This window comes from Equus caballus, chromosome X (genome assembly GCF_041296265.1).
Source record: "Equus caballus isolate H_3958 breed thoroughbred chromosome X, TB-T2T, whole genome shotgun sequence".
NCBI lineage: Eukaryota > Metazoa > Chordata > Mammalia > Perissodactyla > Equidae > Equus > Equus caballus.
Window position 1 is genome coordinate 68,106,571 of NC_091715.1, and position 16,736 is coordinate 68,123,306.

Consider the following 16,736-nt stretch of genomic DNA (forward strand, 5'->3'; position numbering starts at 1 on the left):
AGATGTACGACCCCATAGGAGAATGGGCACAGGCAGCCCGCAGCCAGCCATCAGGGGTCGGCGTACTGTTTCCGCCGTAAAGGGCCAGAGAGCAAATGTTGTGTTTACGGCTGTAGGGTCCCTGTCGCAACTGCTCGAGGACGGTAGCTGCTCAAATCGGCCATGGTTGTGTGCTCAGGCCGGTTTGGGGGTTGGGCCGGGGTTTGCCCCGCGTCTCTCGGCCCCTCCCCCACTGCGAGTCAGTTCAAACGAGGGGGAATCCCAACACCCAGTGCTCGCCCCAAAGGGTCGTCAGCGTCGCTGGTCCTGGAGGCGAGACAGAAAGCCACAGATCGGTTTTCACACGCCACGTTTGCAACAATCCAAGACCTTCGCCCTTCTAAGGTGGGGGACGTCACGAGCAAACCCGTGCTTTTGACCGTCGCAGGGGGGCCTGGGGTGGGGAAGGGGCCCTGGTTGTGGCAGCGGGGCAGGAGAGACATTTGGGAGGGTCGTTTGGCAGCGTCCAGGAAAAGAAACTTCTCCCACGCGGACTCCGTCGGTGTCTGGCACTCTTCTGAGCGCCGTAGATAAGTAGTCACGCGTCCTCAGGACAAGCCTAGGATTCAAGTAGCCACTCGTACCGCCCTCTTATGGTGGAGGAAACAGGCCCCAAGAGGTTCGGCCAGTGGCCCAGGGTGGCTCGGCTTGTTGGGGTCAGTGGCAGGCTTCAAACCAGGCCGTCTGGCTGCAGAGTCCTCGCTTTTGCTATCGAACCTCTAGTGAGTTGGCTCACCCTTTGCAACGCAAGCCAATCTCACGCTAGGTGTAGTGGAAGAAAAGAGGACTTTATTTTGCACGGCGCTGAGCAAGGAGAAAGGGCGGCTAACGCTGAAATCCAAAACGCCCCGAAAAGCTAGAACTAAGAGTTTTTATTTGGGGTTTTAGGTAGGGGAGGGGGAGCATATGGCCCTTTTGGTCAGAGCTTTTCCACCAGCCTGTGTTTGGCCTTGACACTACGTGCAGAGAGGAGGGAGCCCGTGACCTTGCTGCTCAGCTGCTTTCCCACCAGCCTGTGGCTCCTTGTGGGGAGGAGATAGGGAATCCACGTGGTTGTCCTTGGCATTTGTCTCCATAAAGGCGGTTGGTGGGTTCTGGAGCCAGGAAGCCAGGGAGTAAGCAGGGAATGGGTGCTTTGGTTTTAACCACGTAGATGCTGGGTTTAACGATGGTGTAACCGAAAGTTCGGTCTCTGAACCCGATGCCTATCCAAATAACGAGAACAGAGTCTTGAGTGGAAGAGGAGAGGTTTTTACTGTGCCAGGCACAGGGAGCAAAGCAAGGGCTCATGCCTCAAAAATTGCCAGCTCCCCGATGAGGAATGGGTAGGGATTTTTATCTGGGGTTTTGGGTAGGGGAGGGGGGAACATGTAGCTTGTGCAGCTCGGTGCTTTCCCACCAGCCTGCGTTTGGCCTTGAGAGGCTGCTTGCAGCAAGGCAGGGGGGAGGGTGAGATAGGAGGATGGCAGGTGGGCGTCCTTCGCCGGTGTCTCGTCTTCTTGTTTGAGGCGGGTTCGAGCGCCGGGAGTCGGAGTCGAGGAGTTGAGGTCTGGGGAGCCTCCGCTCCTTGATACTCTTGAGACAGCGGCTTTCCTGGCAAACTCAAGGACACGTGATTAGCTAAACTTTAGTGTGCCTCCAACTCCAGGCCACCTGGGCTTTTAACAATTTGTAGCTCCCATTTGGTTGTAAAGCTCAAGGAGTCCAAGTTTAAAGAAACAGGTATTTGCATGTGAGTGGAGCTAGAGAAGCAGGAAAGGGGGTGGTGGGTTTTAGTTTTAACGCCGTATACGCTGGGTTCAATGTGGGGGAACTGATATCAGGGCTGATGTTAAGAGCCTGTAACACTGGGAAAGTGAAATCAGAGCTGGTATCAGTTTCCCCTATTTTATGTTCATCCCTCATTCTTGAGGGATTTGGGGCTGTGACCAATTCAGCTACTTACTTCCTGCTGAATTGGGGCCTAGGTGGTTTCATCTCACTGAACCAGTCTCTTAATAAGGTGGTGATGCAGGTGTGTCCCCAAAGTTGGGCCTGTGTCATGTAAGTAAGTAACCAGGTATCTAATAAGAAGTTTCCCCAGAGAAACAAAAAGAGAAAAACAAGGTTAACGGTTGGAGCAAATTGTAAACTAGTTCCTGAGCCCAGGAGGCAAGCAATCGAGATTCCTAGAAGTCAGGGTTGAAGCATCCTTTGCAGTTTGAAATGTCTCCCATGGTGTCATCGGGCACTCAGGTAGCTTTTCGAGTGGCTCACACAGCGGTAGACATGAATCTCTCTTAAGTTTATGTTAAGTCCTCCAGCTTCAGTTTGCAAGGCTTCAGGAAAAACGGGCAGGTTTAGTTTTCAGTGATTCTGAATGAAAATGATGGGAAAAAACCTGAAAATGTTGGTTTGGAGGCTTGTAGCCAGATGTTTCAGGAGTCTAGAAGAATTCAGGATCCAGTCCAGTTAACAGATGTAACAAAGACCTCAGAGACAATTGACAGAACCAGAATCCAACATCTACACGTGTGTATTATAGTTTCTATTGAAACATAATCTTTCTCTCTAAAATCACCCTTTTATAAAGATAGCCAAATTAAGACTAACTGGTTTGCAAAATAAGTCAAGTTTTAAGAAGTTTGGCATAATTATTTACATAAGTGCAGCAAGAATAGTAATTGATTATATAGGCTCTTTTAAATCTGCTTTGCTGGAACCTTTTACGAAGAGCCTCGAGTTGAACTTCAGAGGCCTCTGAAGGTCAGGAAAACCAAGCCAAGGACTTGTCATCAGATTCCACCTGCAGTACCTACAGATTTGGGTGAATTCCTCTCTTCCTGAGGTTCCCCAAAATATTGAGGTTCCTCGCACCTGCCAGAGGGAGTGGCATTCTTTACTCAAACTTACCAGGTTACTGGGAAGCCATAAGCAAGGTACCAGGCCAATATTTCCAAGTGGCTTTCTTCCAGACAGTCCACCTTCATTCCTCAGAAGCTGTCTTGTCACATCTGAGCCTGTACGTCTTTCTCAAATGTGATGTTCCAGTCAAAGCCTCGGTATTATAACCCGTGTTTCCAGTTGTGTCCTGTTATAAGAAGAACAGATTGTTATTGGACTTATGCAAACAACCATATTGCCGTGAGAATAGGAGTACTTACCCACCAGGAGTATTTACATTTTGGAGGGCTCAGATAGGGAGAAAAAGATAAGTGCTTCAATCTTGCTTACAAATTGCTATAAATCGTGGTTCCTTAAGAGATTAGAGAAAAAGGTTTTCTTAAATCCGAAAAAAAACAAAGCATCAAAAATCAGCAATATGTCAAGCAAAAGGCCGTAAAAATTATAATCATCCTCATCAGTTCATTCAGTCCCATGTAATTGGTTCTTGATCTCAATCTTCTGTCAGCAGTTTCATGAAGTCATCCGTTTCTCTGTTAGGGCTGTGTAATTTCCTACCCAGTTCAGTTTTGTAATCTGCAAGTTTATCGGAAACCTGTATTCTAGAGTGTTAGAGTCCTTTCCATGAATCTCTCTGAAGATGAAACATATTTGCGAAAACATCAGAGTAAAACAACTGTCTGTAAATAACAAAACATTCAAAAATGGTAATTGACAAAGACACTTGACCATTCTTGTGACGTATAATACTTTGAGCTAATAGCCAGAATCACGGCTGACAATCAGAACAGATCGGAATTTTAGATAACTTTTAAAATACTTACATCAATAACACTCATTCACAAAGTACCATTTAAGAGAGTTTATCATTACTGGTTTGACAACGCTTCCCGAGTAATCTGATATGCCAAATAAGCCTAATTAGCTTAGTGTTTTTTTCTTATAGGAAGAGAGCAGATCTCTCTGAGAAGTCTCAGTGGCCCTCTGAAAATTCCCAGAGAAACTGTTCCTCCTCTTCCAGGTCAAAAGAAAGCTTTTATTCAGGACTCGAATATTTTTGTGTGTCGGTGGGGGGAGCTTGTCAAAAATATTAAAAGCTTTAAAACATTTGTCCAGATAGGAAACAAAGCTCACCGTGAAACCATGTTCAGGTATCTATTCACAGTGACAACAGAAACAGTCGAGGGGAAACAGAGTTAAAATAGTCCAAAAAAACCCACCTTTGTATAGTCTTTTTATCAAGAGCAGTTTAAAACTTTAGGAAAATTATCCTTTCGAGAAAGAGGAGCCCCAGTTTTAATTTTGTACCAGTTTACTTTGACATATAAATTTATTCAGTTAATAAATTCATTTTAATCACAGCCAGCTTGACCACACATAAAACTCTTTAGGGTTTTACTTTCACAAACTTTGTGTTACTTTTTTTACATTCAAAATTTATCCCTGTACTTTAGGACAAATTTACCTTTCTTAACTCAAGAAACAAAAATATTCCCATTCTTTATACCATTCTTTATATTCTTTTTTTTACCGAAAACATACATTTTACTTTTCTTATACATGTGTGTTTTTTCATAGAAAGTTCCTCAGCACACGTAAAACATGTTTATCAATAAACCTAAGCTTTTTAGTTTCTTTGATATAAGAAACCAAAGGCAGACAAATCTATGCTTAGTAGTTAACCTTTACTATTTTATCTTATGTGGAAATGAGCCAGCTACCCAATAACTTTTATTATTTAACTTAACTTAGTAAAGCTATAAAGTTTAAGTTTGCAAACAGATTTTGGAAGCTGTTTTTTTTAAGTATGCAGACTATAAAACATAATTATTGTTCAAAAGTTTTTCAAAAAACTTTTATCCTTTTAATCTATCTAGTTTACCTGTCTTGAGCGACTATACTTAGGTCGTCTACAAAAACCTCATGAAAGATCAAACAAAATTAGCTATTATACTGAGTTATTAGTTTTGCTGATCTATTTTGTTAACAGAGATAACATGAGCTCATCTGACCAGTCAACCCAGGCTCTATGTCTGCATCGTATCCAGTGCTGATAACTCAGAGGACGGGGCTATTTTACATCAAATCAGCAAACTCAGATAGGCTTTCGTTTACCAAAGGTCAATTTGGATCATGTTAAATAACTTTGTCTTTTAGAAGTTTTGACATATTAATCAAAGACTGCATTTCATTGTGAATCCTGTCTTTTCTGAAAGAGAAGTCTCCCAGAATGGCCATTACAATTTTAAGTTATCTCAAAGGTTTACTTATTTTTACTTGCTTAATTTTAGATCAGGAGTTTCGGGGGAGCTGAAGTGAAGCTCAGCTTGCTGGGAAGCTCAGCAAGAGAGGAGAGAAAAGCAGCAGATTTGGCTTCAGCTGCTTATTTATTTATTTATTCAGCCTTTTATTTTCTCTTAAAGGGGCAGAAAAGTATTTCTGATTTTATTTAGAAGCCTCAAAAGATTAAAATAGGCTTTCCATTGTTGTAGCTGGCTTTTTCCATTGCATACATCAGTTTTGGTATGCTGAAATTGGCTCATTTTGGGCATATTAAAGTCAGATCGCCTTTAGCACGTCTAATTAACATAGCCTGTAAGGTGGATTTGTAAGCTTTTACAATATCAGGCAGGGCAAACGTTCCCCAGTGAGACATAATGTTTATCCCCACAACATGATCTATAATACAATCAGGAAAAAGAGCTGTAATCATTTTACATAACTCCCATTTAAATATACCAGTTTTTACAAACTTTTATCTTAATTTTTCAACTCTTAAGCCCCTAATTATAACTTATATTAGAAATTCCATTAGCAAGTTTTGGTATTACAATATTATGTAGGGAAGGCATTCCCGGTTAGACATAACATCCATCCCCCCCATAAAACATCCTGGCAAAGTTGGTGTAACCTCTTTCTATAATATTAGTTTAAATAGTTTTAATTTTTATAGTCTTAGCAACCTTAACAGCTTAACTGTTGCCCCAAACAATTGTTGGTCAGGGTTTTTTTTTATTGTGATTTCCGCCTCCTGACCTTTTAAAATTTTTCAAACTGGGGTGAATAGAACTGGTTTGTCTGATGTTCTTTAATGTTGGGGGCCCAATAGAGGGGGATTCCTTTAGCCCATCCAGCCTTAAGCAGTGTTTTATTAAAACCTTTGTTTTAGTTTTATTTACATCTGTTCCATTTATCCCAGTCTTCATTTTAATAACTAACGATTTCCATCCTATTGGGATGAGTCCTGTGACGCTTCTCTTTCTGGTTTCTCTTTGTTAACTTAATGTTTTCATTAGCATCTGTAAGACCATGAGAAGAAGCTGAGACCCACCTCACCCAAGCTGGATTAAGTTCTTAAGACTAGTCATTGTATTTTTCTTTTAATTTGGTCTTTTCATAGGTACCAATGAAACAACTGTTTATGATGAGAGCTCTCTAGAAAGTTTCCCCACTTAAGGATCCATTGTTTGGCCATCTTTTTCTCCAGAGTCTAAAGAATATTGTGGCCATGTGGTGTTACAAAAGAAAATCATCCCTCTTTAGACATTGGCTTTTAGCTATAGATCGACCAGATAGCCAAAATTTTCCCCAAGAGGCTCCTAGGTGCAGTAGACACAGCACCTCCAATGATAACATTTTAAAAGGAAAGACAAACAGAGAAATAACAACAAATACCAAATAAGCGTGCTTTCCCAAAAACCCTCGACCACAAATGGAAGCCAAAGCCAAGATCAAGACCAAAACCAAAACCAAAAGCCAAAGTGCTTCCAGTCCCAGCTTAGTCCATGTCCTACACTCGGGAGCACCCAACAAATGAAGATCCGCAACACAGACCTTCCCAAATGAGCAAGGACAAGGGACCCACTGGGGAACTTACCAAAATGTGGCCGGGGTGTTGTAATTTCAAAACAAACGGAGCCCAGAGGTCTACCAGGTACCCATTATTTCTGACCAGTCCTGTTGGAAAAGGTTAGCAGAAAGACAAAACAAACAAACAAACAAACAAACTAAAAAACCTACAGCTACTTGCAAGAGTTGCCTTCCTAAGTCCTGAATCTAGTTTCTTTCACCACCAAAGCAAATGCACCGTGGGCCAATGATGTCTGGTTAGCAGCCAGCCACTTAGGGCTGTCCCTGAGACAAGGGGCTCAGGCAGCTGCAGGACAGCTTCCAAGAGAGGCCTTTAGCCAGAGGCTGGTGTGCCACAGGTGAGACATCGACTTGAGACATTGTCCCATCTGGGTCATCAAATGGGTATCAACCCTGAAGTGAGCTCACTCACCTGTAGTGCTGCAAGCCAATCTCTGACACCAGGTGCAGTAGAAGAAAGTAGGACTTTATTACTGCAGAGCACAGAGCAAAGAGAAAGGGCTGCTAACGCTGAAATCTCAAACTCCCCAAAAAACTAAAAGTAAGGGGTTTTATTTAGGGTTTTAGGTAGGGGAGGGGGAGCATATGGTCTTCTTGGTCAGAGTTTTTCCACCAGGCTGTGTTTGGCCTTGAGACTACCTGCAGAGAGGAGAGAGCCCATGACCTTGCTGGTCAGCAGCTTTCCCACTAGCCTGAGGCTCCTTGTGGGGAGGAGATAATGAATCCACGTAGTTGTCCTTGGCTATTTGTCTCCATGGGGGTTAGTGGATTCTGGAGCCAGGAAGCCAGGGAGTAAGCAGGGAATGGGTGCTTTGGTTTTAACCACATACATGCTGGGTTTAATGATGGGAAACTGAGATCACAGCAGGTATCACTTTGAGCAGTAAAGCTTAAAACTGGAAAAATGTCCGTTGTCTCTATGACTGGGCACATCCACTGCCAGATACATCTGGAGAGTCACTGGTATGTGCAGTGTCCAAGGACACGTGCACAAGGATGTTGGTGATGGGGAACACTGGGAGCACTGTAAATTCCCATCAGTAAGGAAATGGATGAATGCAACATGGCCTGTGCATCTAGGAGATGAAAACTCCGCAGTCAGAGGAAGGCATGAGGCATGTTCACGGCTTTCAGAAGCATCCTTGTGACTGCATTCAGGAAGTTGCAGACCAAGGGATTTGGGTACACATTTGTAAATTAAAATAACAACAACAACAATGACGACGACAACAAACCAATCCCATGTTTGAGAATACATATACGTGGATGTACCAGTATGTTTTAAAGGTCTGGAAGGGCTCACAAAGAAGGCTTAAAGGTGGTGGTGGTGGCAGTGGGGGGGGGGGGGGCGCCAGTTGTCTGTCCCATTTTCCTGAAACTACCGGTTGCCAGCTTCCCTGGCCTGAGCTGTCCTGATATCTGGGAAGTGGCCCCTCCCTTGCTTTCTGTAAGGCCCTCCAGGGTTAGAACTGCCCTTGTTTGCCACTCAGCCCCTATTCCACAGCCTTCTAGTCCTTCCCTACCTTCCTTCCTCTTTCCCATTCATACTCCTCTGTCTTCCCGTTGCCTCTCCCTCCTGCATCCTACTCTGGCTGATCTCCAAGAGAGGCCTGGGGTGTCTGGACGCCTGTTGCCTGCGGGAACTCAAAGGCCCAATTCCTGTGCGTCTGCCCTTGAGAACCCTACCGTGCCGGAGAAGCTTACAGAGCAGGGGAGATTGGGAGCACTCTACATCTGCCATCAGCGTCCTCAAGGGTGCCCCCCACAGTTGCTGCCTGTGTGTGGCAGTGCCCTCTCCCACCTCTCCCCATGCCTTTTAGGGACTTGGTGTGCTACTTCCTGCATGCTGAAGTGGCTAACAGAGGATACAGCAAAATCTCCTGGCCCCACCACCGTCCTAGGCAACACTAGTGATGGATCCAGTGAAGCCTCTGGCATCCCTCTCAGCATTTCCATTCCTTCTCTTCCTCCCTCCCGCTCTGCCATAGAGAGAATCCTAGAATTCTTCACACCATCTCCACTCTCTTTTTCCCTGCAGCTCTCCTACCTCCTCTTCCCCTGAACCCTATAGGCCTGCAGAGGTGCCACCAAACTCTGCTTAACACCCGCCCCCCCACCACCACCACTGCGTTTGCTCACCATGATCTGTTACTGTTTTTGACTTAGCATCTTGAGTTTCTTCCACCCCAGTGGGGTTCAGAGATTCACTTTGGCCTTCCCCACCATGATAGCTCTTACTTCACCGACTGGTGACCCAATGTGGGGTTATTTCTCTGACTGCAAAGTGTATCACTTACAATTGTCAACTTGTGGACCGGAGACATGACCACCGTGTTGGTTCATGGACCCAGTCAGCTCACCATGAGCTGATCTGTATCCCCAAATCTTTTTATTAGCTGGCCTTCACATGCCCCACTCTAAGAGGACTCGAATGTGACACTTTGAGTCTCTGGGATCAATGTGTGGCTCAGACCTGTGTCCGATCATCCTAGAAATGTCTGGGTATTCCTCTTTCCCCTGTGTGAAGTCACCTGAGATATGGCAGTCACTCACTTTAGGGAAGGACAGTGGCATCATAACAGTATATGTAGTCACTGCCTTGTGTTCGGGTCCTTCCTCCTCAGGACTCATTTACCTCTTCAGACAGCGGGGCTGGTCTCTAGAGGCCCACCATGAGTCACTTTTTTAGTATAAACTAGGAGGTGTGGTCCGTGGGGTTCATCATGATAGCAAAAACACTCCTATCACTTGGGAAATTACTGGGCTTTTTTTATTGAGATAACATTGGTTTATAGCATTATACAAATTTCAGGTCTACATCATTATATTTCAGTTTCTGTGCAGATTACATCATGTTCACCACCCAATGAGAAATTACCATCCATCACCATACGCATGTGCTCAGTCGCCCCTTTCACCCTTCTCCCTCCCCTTTTCCCCTCTGGTAACCACTAATATAATCTCTGTATCTATGTGTTTGTTGTTGTTGTTGTTGATTTTATCTTCTGTTTATGAGTGAGATCACATGGTATTTGACTTCCTCCCTCTGGCTTATTTTGCTCAACATAATACCCTCAAAGTCCATCCGTGTTGTTGCAAACAGCAAGAGTTCATCTTTTTTATGGCCGAGTAGTATTCCATTGGGTATATATACCACATCTTCTTTATCCATTCGTCCCTTGATGGGGACTTAGGGTGTTTCCAAGTCTTGGCTATATAATCATAATGCCACAATGAACATAGGGGTGCATACATCTTTACACATTCAGGGTTTCATGTTCTTTGGATAAGTACTAAGCAGTGGAATAGCTGGATCAAATGGTAGTTCTATTCTTCATTTTTTAAGGAATCTCCATACTGTTTTCCATAGTGGCTACAACAGATTGCATTCTCACCAGCAGTGTATGAGGGTCCCCTTTTCTCCACATCCTCTCCAACATTTGTTATTTTCTTGTCTTGTTAATTATAGCCATTCTGATGGGCGTGAGGTGATACCTCATTGTAGTTTTGATTTGCGTTTCCCTAATAATTAGTGATGTTGAACATCTTTTCATGTGCCTTTTGGCCATCTGTATATCTTCTTTGGAAAAGTGTCTGTTCGATCTTTTGCCCATTTTTTTTATTGGGTTGTTTTTTTGTTTTTGAGATGTATGATTTCCTTATATATTTTGGAAATTAACCCTTTATCAGATACATGGTTTGCAAATGTCTTCTCCCTATTGTTAGGTTGTCTTTTCGTTTTGTTGATGGTTTCCTTTGCTGTGCAGAAGCTTTTTAGTTTGATGTTGTCCCATTTGTCTATTTTTTCTCTTGTTTCCCTTGCCCGGTCAGACATGGCATTTGAAAATATGCTGCTAAGACTGATGTTGAAGAGCATACTGTGTATGTTTTCTTCTAGAAGTTTTATGGTTTCAGGTCTTACATTCAAGTCTTTAATCCATTTTGAGTTAATTTTTGTGCATGGTGTAAGATAATGGTCTGCTTTCACTCTTCTGCATGTGGCTGTCCAGTTTTCCCAACACCATTTGTTGAAGAGACTTTCCTTTCTCCATTGTATGCTCTTGGCTCCCTTGTTGAATATTAGCTGTCCATAGACGTGTGGGTTTATTTCTGGGCTCTTGATTCTGTTCCACTGATCTGTGTGTCTGTTTTTGTGCCAGTACCATGCTGTTTTAATTACTATAGCTTTGTAGTATTTTTTTTCTTTTTCATTGCAATTTTAATTACGATAATGGTAGATTCACATGCACTTGTAAGACATAATACAGAGGAATCTCGTGTAGCCTTTACCCAGTTTCCCCTGATGGTAACGTTTTGCAACACTGCAGTACAACATCACAACCAGTGTATTGTCATTAAGACTACCATCCATCTTATTCAGATTTCTCCAGTTGTTTGCTTTGTTTCTTCTAATAATTTGGAAATTTAAAATTTTTATTCCACTTTTTTGCTTTGTAATCATATCTATCTTTTTAATTGAGATATAATTAACATATAACATTGTATTAATTTTAGGTGTACAACATCATGATTTGATATATGTATACATTGTGGAATGATCATTCAAATAAGATTAGTTAACATCTATCAGCATGCATAGTTACAAATATTTTTTCTTGTGATGAAGACTTTCTTCTTAGTTGAGGTCATAATACTTTAAAACATTGTGAAATTTCAGTCATACATTATTATTTGTCAGTCACCATATAAGTGCACCACTTCACCCCTTGTGCTCACCCCCCAACCCCTTTGCCCTGGTAACCACTGAAGTATTCTCTTTGTCTGTGTGTTTGTTTATCTTCCACATGAGCAAAATCATATGGTGTTTGTCTTTCTCTGTCTGGCTTATTTTGCTTAACATAATACCCTCAAGGTCCATCCAAGTTGTTGCGAATGCAATGGTTTTGTCTTTTTTATGGCTGGGTAGTATTCCATTATATATATATATATACACCACATCTTCTCTATCCAGTCATCAGTCGATGAGCACTTGGGTTACTTCCACGTCTTGGCTATTGTGAATAATGCTGCATTGAACATAGGGCTGCATAAGTCTCTTTGAATTGTTGGTTTCGAGTTCTTTGGATAAATACCCAGTAGTGGTATAGCTGGGTCATATGGTATTCTACTTTTAATTTTTTGAGAAATCTCTATACTGTTTTCCGTAGTGGCTGAACCAGTTTGCATTCCCACCAGCAGCATATGAGGGTTCCCTTTTCTCCACAACCTCTCCAACATTTGTTGTTTTTTGTCTTGTTGATTATAGCTATTCTAACGGGTGTAAGGTGATATCTTAGTGTAGTTTTGACTTGCGTTTCCCTAATGATTAGTGATGTTGAGCATCTTTTCATCTGCCTATTGGCCATCTGTATATCTTCTTTGGAGAAATGTCTGTATCTTCTGCTCATTTTTTGATCGGGTTGTTTGGTTTTTTGTTGTTGAGTTGTGTGAGTTCTTTATGTATTATGGAGATTAACCTCTTGTTGGATATATGATTTGCAAATATTCACTCCCAATTAGTGGGTTGTCTTTTTGTTTTGATCTTGGTTTCCTTCACCTTACAGAAGCTCTTTAGTCTGATGAAGTCCCACTTGTTTATTTTTTCTTTTGTTTCCCTTGTCCGAGTAGACACAGTATTCAAAAAGATCCTTTTAAGAGCAAAGTCAAAGAGTTTACTACCTATTTTTTTTCTAGAAGTTCTATGATTTCAGGTCTTACCTTCAAGTCTTTGATCCATTTTGAGTTAATTTTTGTGTATGGCAAAAGATAGGTCTACTTTCATTCTTTTGCCTGTGGCTGTCCAGTTTTCCCAACACCATTTATTGAAGAGACTTTCCTTTCTCCATTGTATGTTCTTGGCTCCCCTGTTGAGAATTAGCTGTCCATAGAAATGTAGGTTTATTTCTGGGCTCTTGATTCTGTTCCATTGATCTGTGTGTCTGTTTTTGTGCCAGTACCATGCTGCTTTTTTAAAACAATTTTTTATTGAGTGAATGATAGGTTACAATCGTGTGAAATTTCACTTGTATATTATTGTCTGTCAGTCGTGTTGTAGATGCAACCCTTCACCCTTTGTGCCCACCCCCCACCCCCCTTTCCCCTGGTAGCCACTAATCTGTTCTCTTTGTCCACAGGTTTAAATTCCTCATATGAGTGGAGTCATACAGAGATTGTCCTTCTCTATCTGGCTTATTTCACTTAACATAATTCCCTCAAGGTCCATCCATGTTGTTGCAAATGGGACGATTTTCTTCTTTTTTATGGCTGAGTAGTATTCCATTGTGTATATATATATACACCACATCTTCTTTATCCAATCATCTGTTGGTGGGCACTTAGATTGCTTCCATGTCTTGGCTATTGTAAATAATGCTGCAATAAACATTGGGGTGCATAGGACTTTTGGAATTGCTGACTTCAAGCTCTTTGGATAGATACCCAGTAGTGGAATAGCTGGATCATGTGGTAGTTCTACTTTTAGTTTTTTGAGGAATCTCCATACTGTTTTCCATAGTGGCTGCACCAGTTTGCATTCCCACCAGCAGTGTATGAGGGTTCCTTTTTCTCCACAACCTCTCCAACATTTGTTACTATTTGTTTTAGTTATTTTTCTCATTCTAATGGGTGTAAGGTGATATCTTAGTGTAGTTTTGATTTGCATTTCCCTGATGATCAGCGATGATGAACATCTTTTCACGTGCCTATTGGCCATCTGTATATCTTCTTTGGAGAAATGTCTGTTCATGTCTCCTGCCCATTTTTTGATCGGGTTGTTTAATTTTTTTGTTGTTGAGTTGTGTGAGTTCTTTATATATTATGGATATTAAGCCTTTGTCGGATGTATTACTTGCAAATATTTTTTCCCAGTTAGTGGGTTGTTTTTTTGTTTCAATCCTGTTTACATTTGCCTTGAAGAAGCTCTTTAGTCTCATGAAGTCCCATTTGTTTATTCTTTCTATTGTTTCCCTTGTCTGAGAAGACATGGTGTCCAAAAAGATCCTTTTAATACTGATGTCAAAGAGTGTTCTGCCTACGTTTTCTTCTAGAAGCCTTATGGTTTCAGGTCTCAGCTTTAGGTCTTTGATCCATTTTGAGTTTATTTTGGTGAATGGTGAAAAGGAATGGTCAATTTTCATTCTTTTACATGTGGCTTTCCAGTTTTCCCAAGCACCATTTGTTGAAAAGACTTGCTTTTCTCCATTGTATGCCCTCAGCTCCTTTGTCAAAGATTAGCTGTGCATAGATGTGTGGTTCTATTTCTGGACTTTCAATTCTGTTCCATTGATCTGTGCACCTGTTTTTGTACCAGTACCATGCTGTTTTGATTACTGTAGCTTTGTAGTATGTTTTGAAGTCAGGGATTGTGATGCCTCCAGCTGTGTTCTTTTTTCTCAGGATTGCTTTAGCAATTTGGAGTCTTTTGATGCCCCATATGAATTTTAGGATTCTTTGTTCTATTTCTGTAAAGAATGTCATTGGGATTCTGATTGGGATGGCATTGAATCTGTAGATTGCTTTAGGTAGAATGGACATTTTAACTATGTTAATTCTTCCAATCCATGTGCATGGAATGTCTTTCCATCTCTTTATGTTGTCATCCATTTCTTTCAGAAAAACCTTGTAATTTTCATTGTATAGGTCTTTCATTTCCTTAGTTAAATTCACCCTGAGGTATTTTATTCTTTTTGTTGCGATTGTGAATGGTATTGTGTTCTTGAGCTCTTTTTCTGTTAGTTCATTATTAGAGTCTAGAAATGCTACTGATTTATGTAAATTGATTTTATACCCTGCAACTTTGCTGTAGTTGTTGATTACTTCTAAAAGTTTTCCAATGGATTCTTTGGGGTTTTCTATATATAAGATCGTGTCGTCTGCAAACAGCGAGAGTTTCACTTCTCCCCCCCCCCCCATTTGGATTCCTTTTATTCCTTTTTCTTGCCTGATTGCTCTGGCCAGGACCTCAAAAACTATGTTAAATAAGAGTGGTGATAGAGGGCATCCTTGTCTCGTTCCTGTTCTCAGGGGGATGGCGCTCAGTTTTTGTCCATTGTGAATGATGTTGGCTGTGGGTTTGTCATATGTGGCCTTTATTATGTTGAGGTAGTTACCTTCTATCCCATTTTGTTCAGAGTTTTTATCATAAATGGCTGTTGGATCTTGTCAAATGCTTTCTCTGCATCTATTGAGATGTTCATGTGGTTTTTACTCCTCAGTTTGTTGATGTGATGTATCACGTTGATTGATTTGCAGATGTTGAACCATCCCTGTGTCCCTGGTATGAATCCCACTTGATCATGATGCATGATCCTTTTGATGAATTGCTGTATTCGGGTTGCCAAAATTTTGTTGAGAATTTTCGCATCTATGTTCATCAGCGATACTGACCTGTGGTTCTCCTTTTTCATGCTGTACTTGTCAGGTTTTGGTATCAGTGTGATGTTGGCCTCGTAGAATGTGTTAGGAAGTGTTCCATCCTCCCTAATTTTTTGGAATAGCTTGAAAAGGATAGGTATTAAATCCTCTCTGAAAGTTTGGTAGAATTCCCCAGGAAAGCCATCTGGTCCTGGGGTTTTATTCCTTGGGATGCTTTTGATGGCTGTTTCAATCTCTTTCCTTGTGATTGGTCTGTTCAAATTGTCTGCTTCTTCTTGAGTGAGCTTTGGGAGATTGTAGGAGTCCAAGAATTTATCCATTTCCTCTAGGTTATCCATTTTGTTGGCATATAGTTTTTCGCAGTATTCTCTTATAATCCATTATATTTCTGCGGAGCCTGTTGTTATTTCTCCTCTTTCATTTCTGATTTTGTTTATTTGAGCTTTCTCCCTTTTTTTCTTTGTAAGTCTGGCTAGGGGTTTGTCAATTTTATTTATCTTCTCAAAGAACCAGCTCTTTGTTTCATTGAGGCTTTCTACTGCCTTTTTTGTTCCAATAGCATTTATTTCTGCTCTGATTTTTATTATTTCTCTCCTGCTCACTTTGGGCTTTGTTTGCTCTTCTTTCTCTAATTCAGTTAGGTGTAGTTTAAGATTGCTGATTTGGGATTTTTCTTGTTCGTTAAGATGTGCCTGAATTGCGATGAATTTTCCTCTTAATACAGCTTTTGCTGCATCCCATATGAGTTGGTATGGCGTGTTATCATTTTCATCTGTCTCCAGGTATTTTTTTATTTCTTCTTTAATTTCTTCAATGATCCATTGGTTGTTCAATAGCATATTGTTTAGTCTCCACACGTCAGCAACATTCTGGCGTGAGCTTACCCAGGACTCTCTGCCCTCCAAATTACAACTAAAAAGAGCAACTGCTTTCCAACCAAAAAAGAAAACTCCTAATAACAGGAATCATCAGAGACCCACAGCAGCCAAACGATGGAAGGTGGAGAGGCTGGAGCCACCCTCGGAGGAGCTGGAACAGGGTAGGAGAGAAGTTCGCTCCCTCCCCTAGAGACTAGGATTGCTGCCACGGGTGCGGGAAGGAGGGCGGGAGGGGCCGCACGTCCTGGGATCATCCAGGACTCCCACTGCCTGTGCAGCAGAAACCCTCTAACAGGGGAAAGCTTTCGCGTGGGGGAGCCCCAGCAAGCCAGGGCCCCAGGAGAACAGAAGGCAAAAGCTGATCCAATACAGTTCGGTCTGAGTGAAAGTGCCCCTCCTTCCCCAACCCACGCTGCACGCCGCCATTGTGGCTGAAGGTGCAGGGCTCAGAAAACAAGCCTCTCGACCCCCATCTAGTGGTGACAGGCTGTAACTGCAGCCAAATTGCAGCATCATGCATGAAAACCGCTCCTCTACCATCCAGCAATTTATAAAAGCTCCAGTCCAAAAGGAAAACAATAAAAATACAGAAGTAGGTCCTGAGGGCTTGGAAATGGGTAAACTAAGTGAAGATGAGTTCAAAATAGGTATCCTCAAAATATTCAATGAGGTAAAGGGAAGTATAGAGAAACA

General features: G+C 42.0%; 1 long non-coding RNA gene across 2 annotated transcripts; it reads right to left on the reverse strand.

Moving 5' to 3' along the window:
• Positions 1-896: 896 nt before the first annotated feature.
• Positions 897-7,321, reverse strand: LOC138921922 (uncharacterized). 2 transcript variants are annotated; one of them, XR_011434920.1, is made up of 4 exons: positions 7,205-7,321; positions 6,800-6,879; positions 2,932-3,109; positions 897-1,640 (listed from the first exon to the last, which is right to left on the reverse strand). It is a non-coding gene; the product is annotated as an uncharacterized lncRNA (long non-coding RNA). The 2 variants fall into 2 exon arrangements; XR_011434921.1 differs by lacking the exon at positions 6,800-6,879.
• Between the last annotated feature and the right edge of the window lie 9,415 nt (positions 7,322-16,736).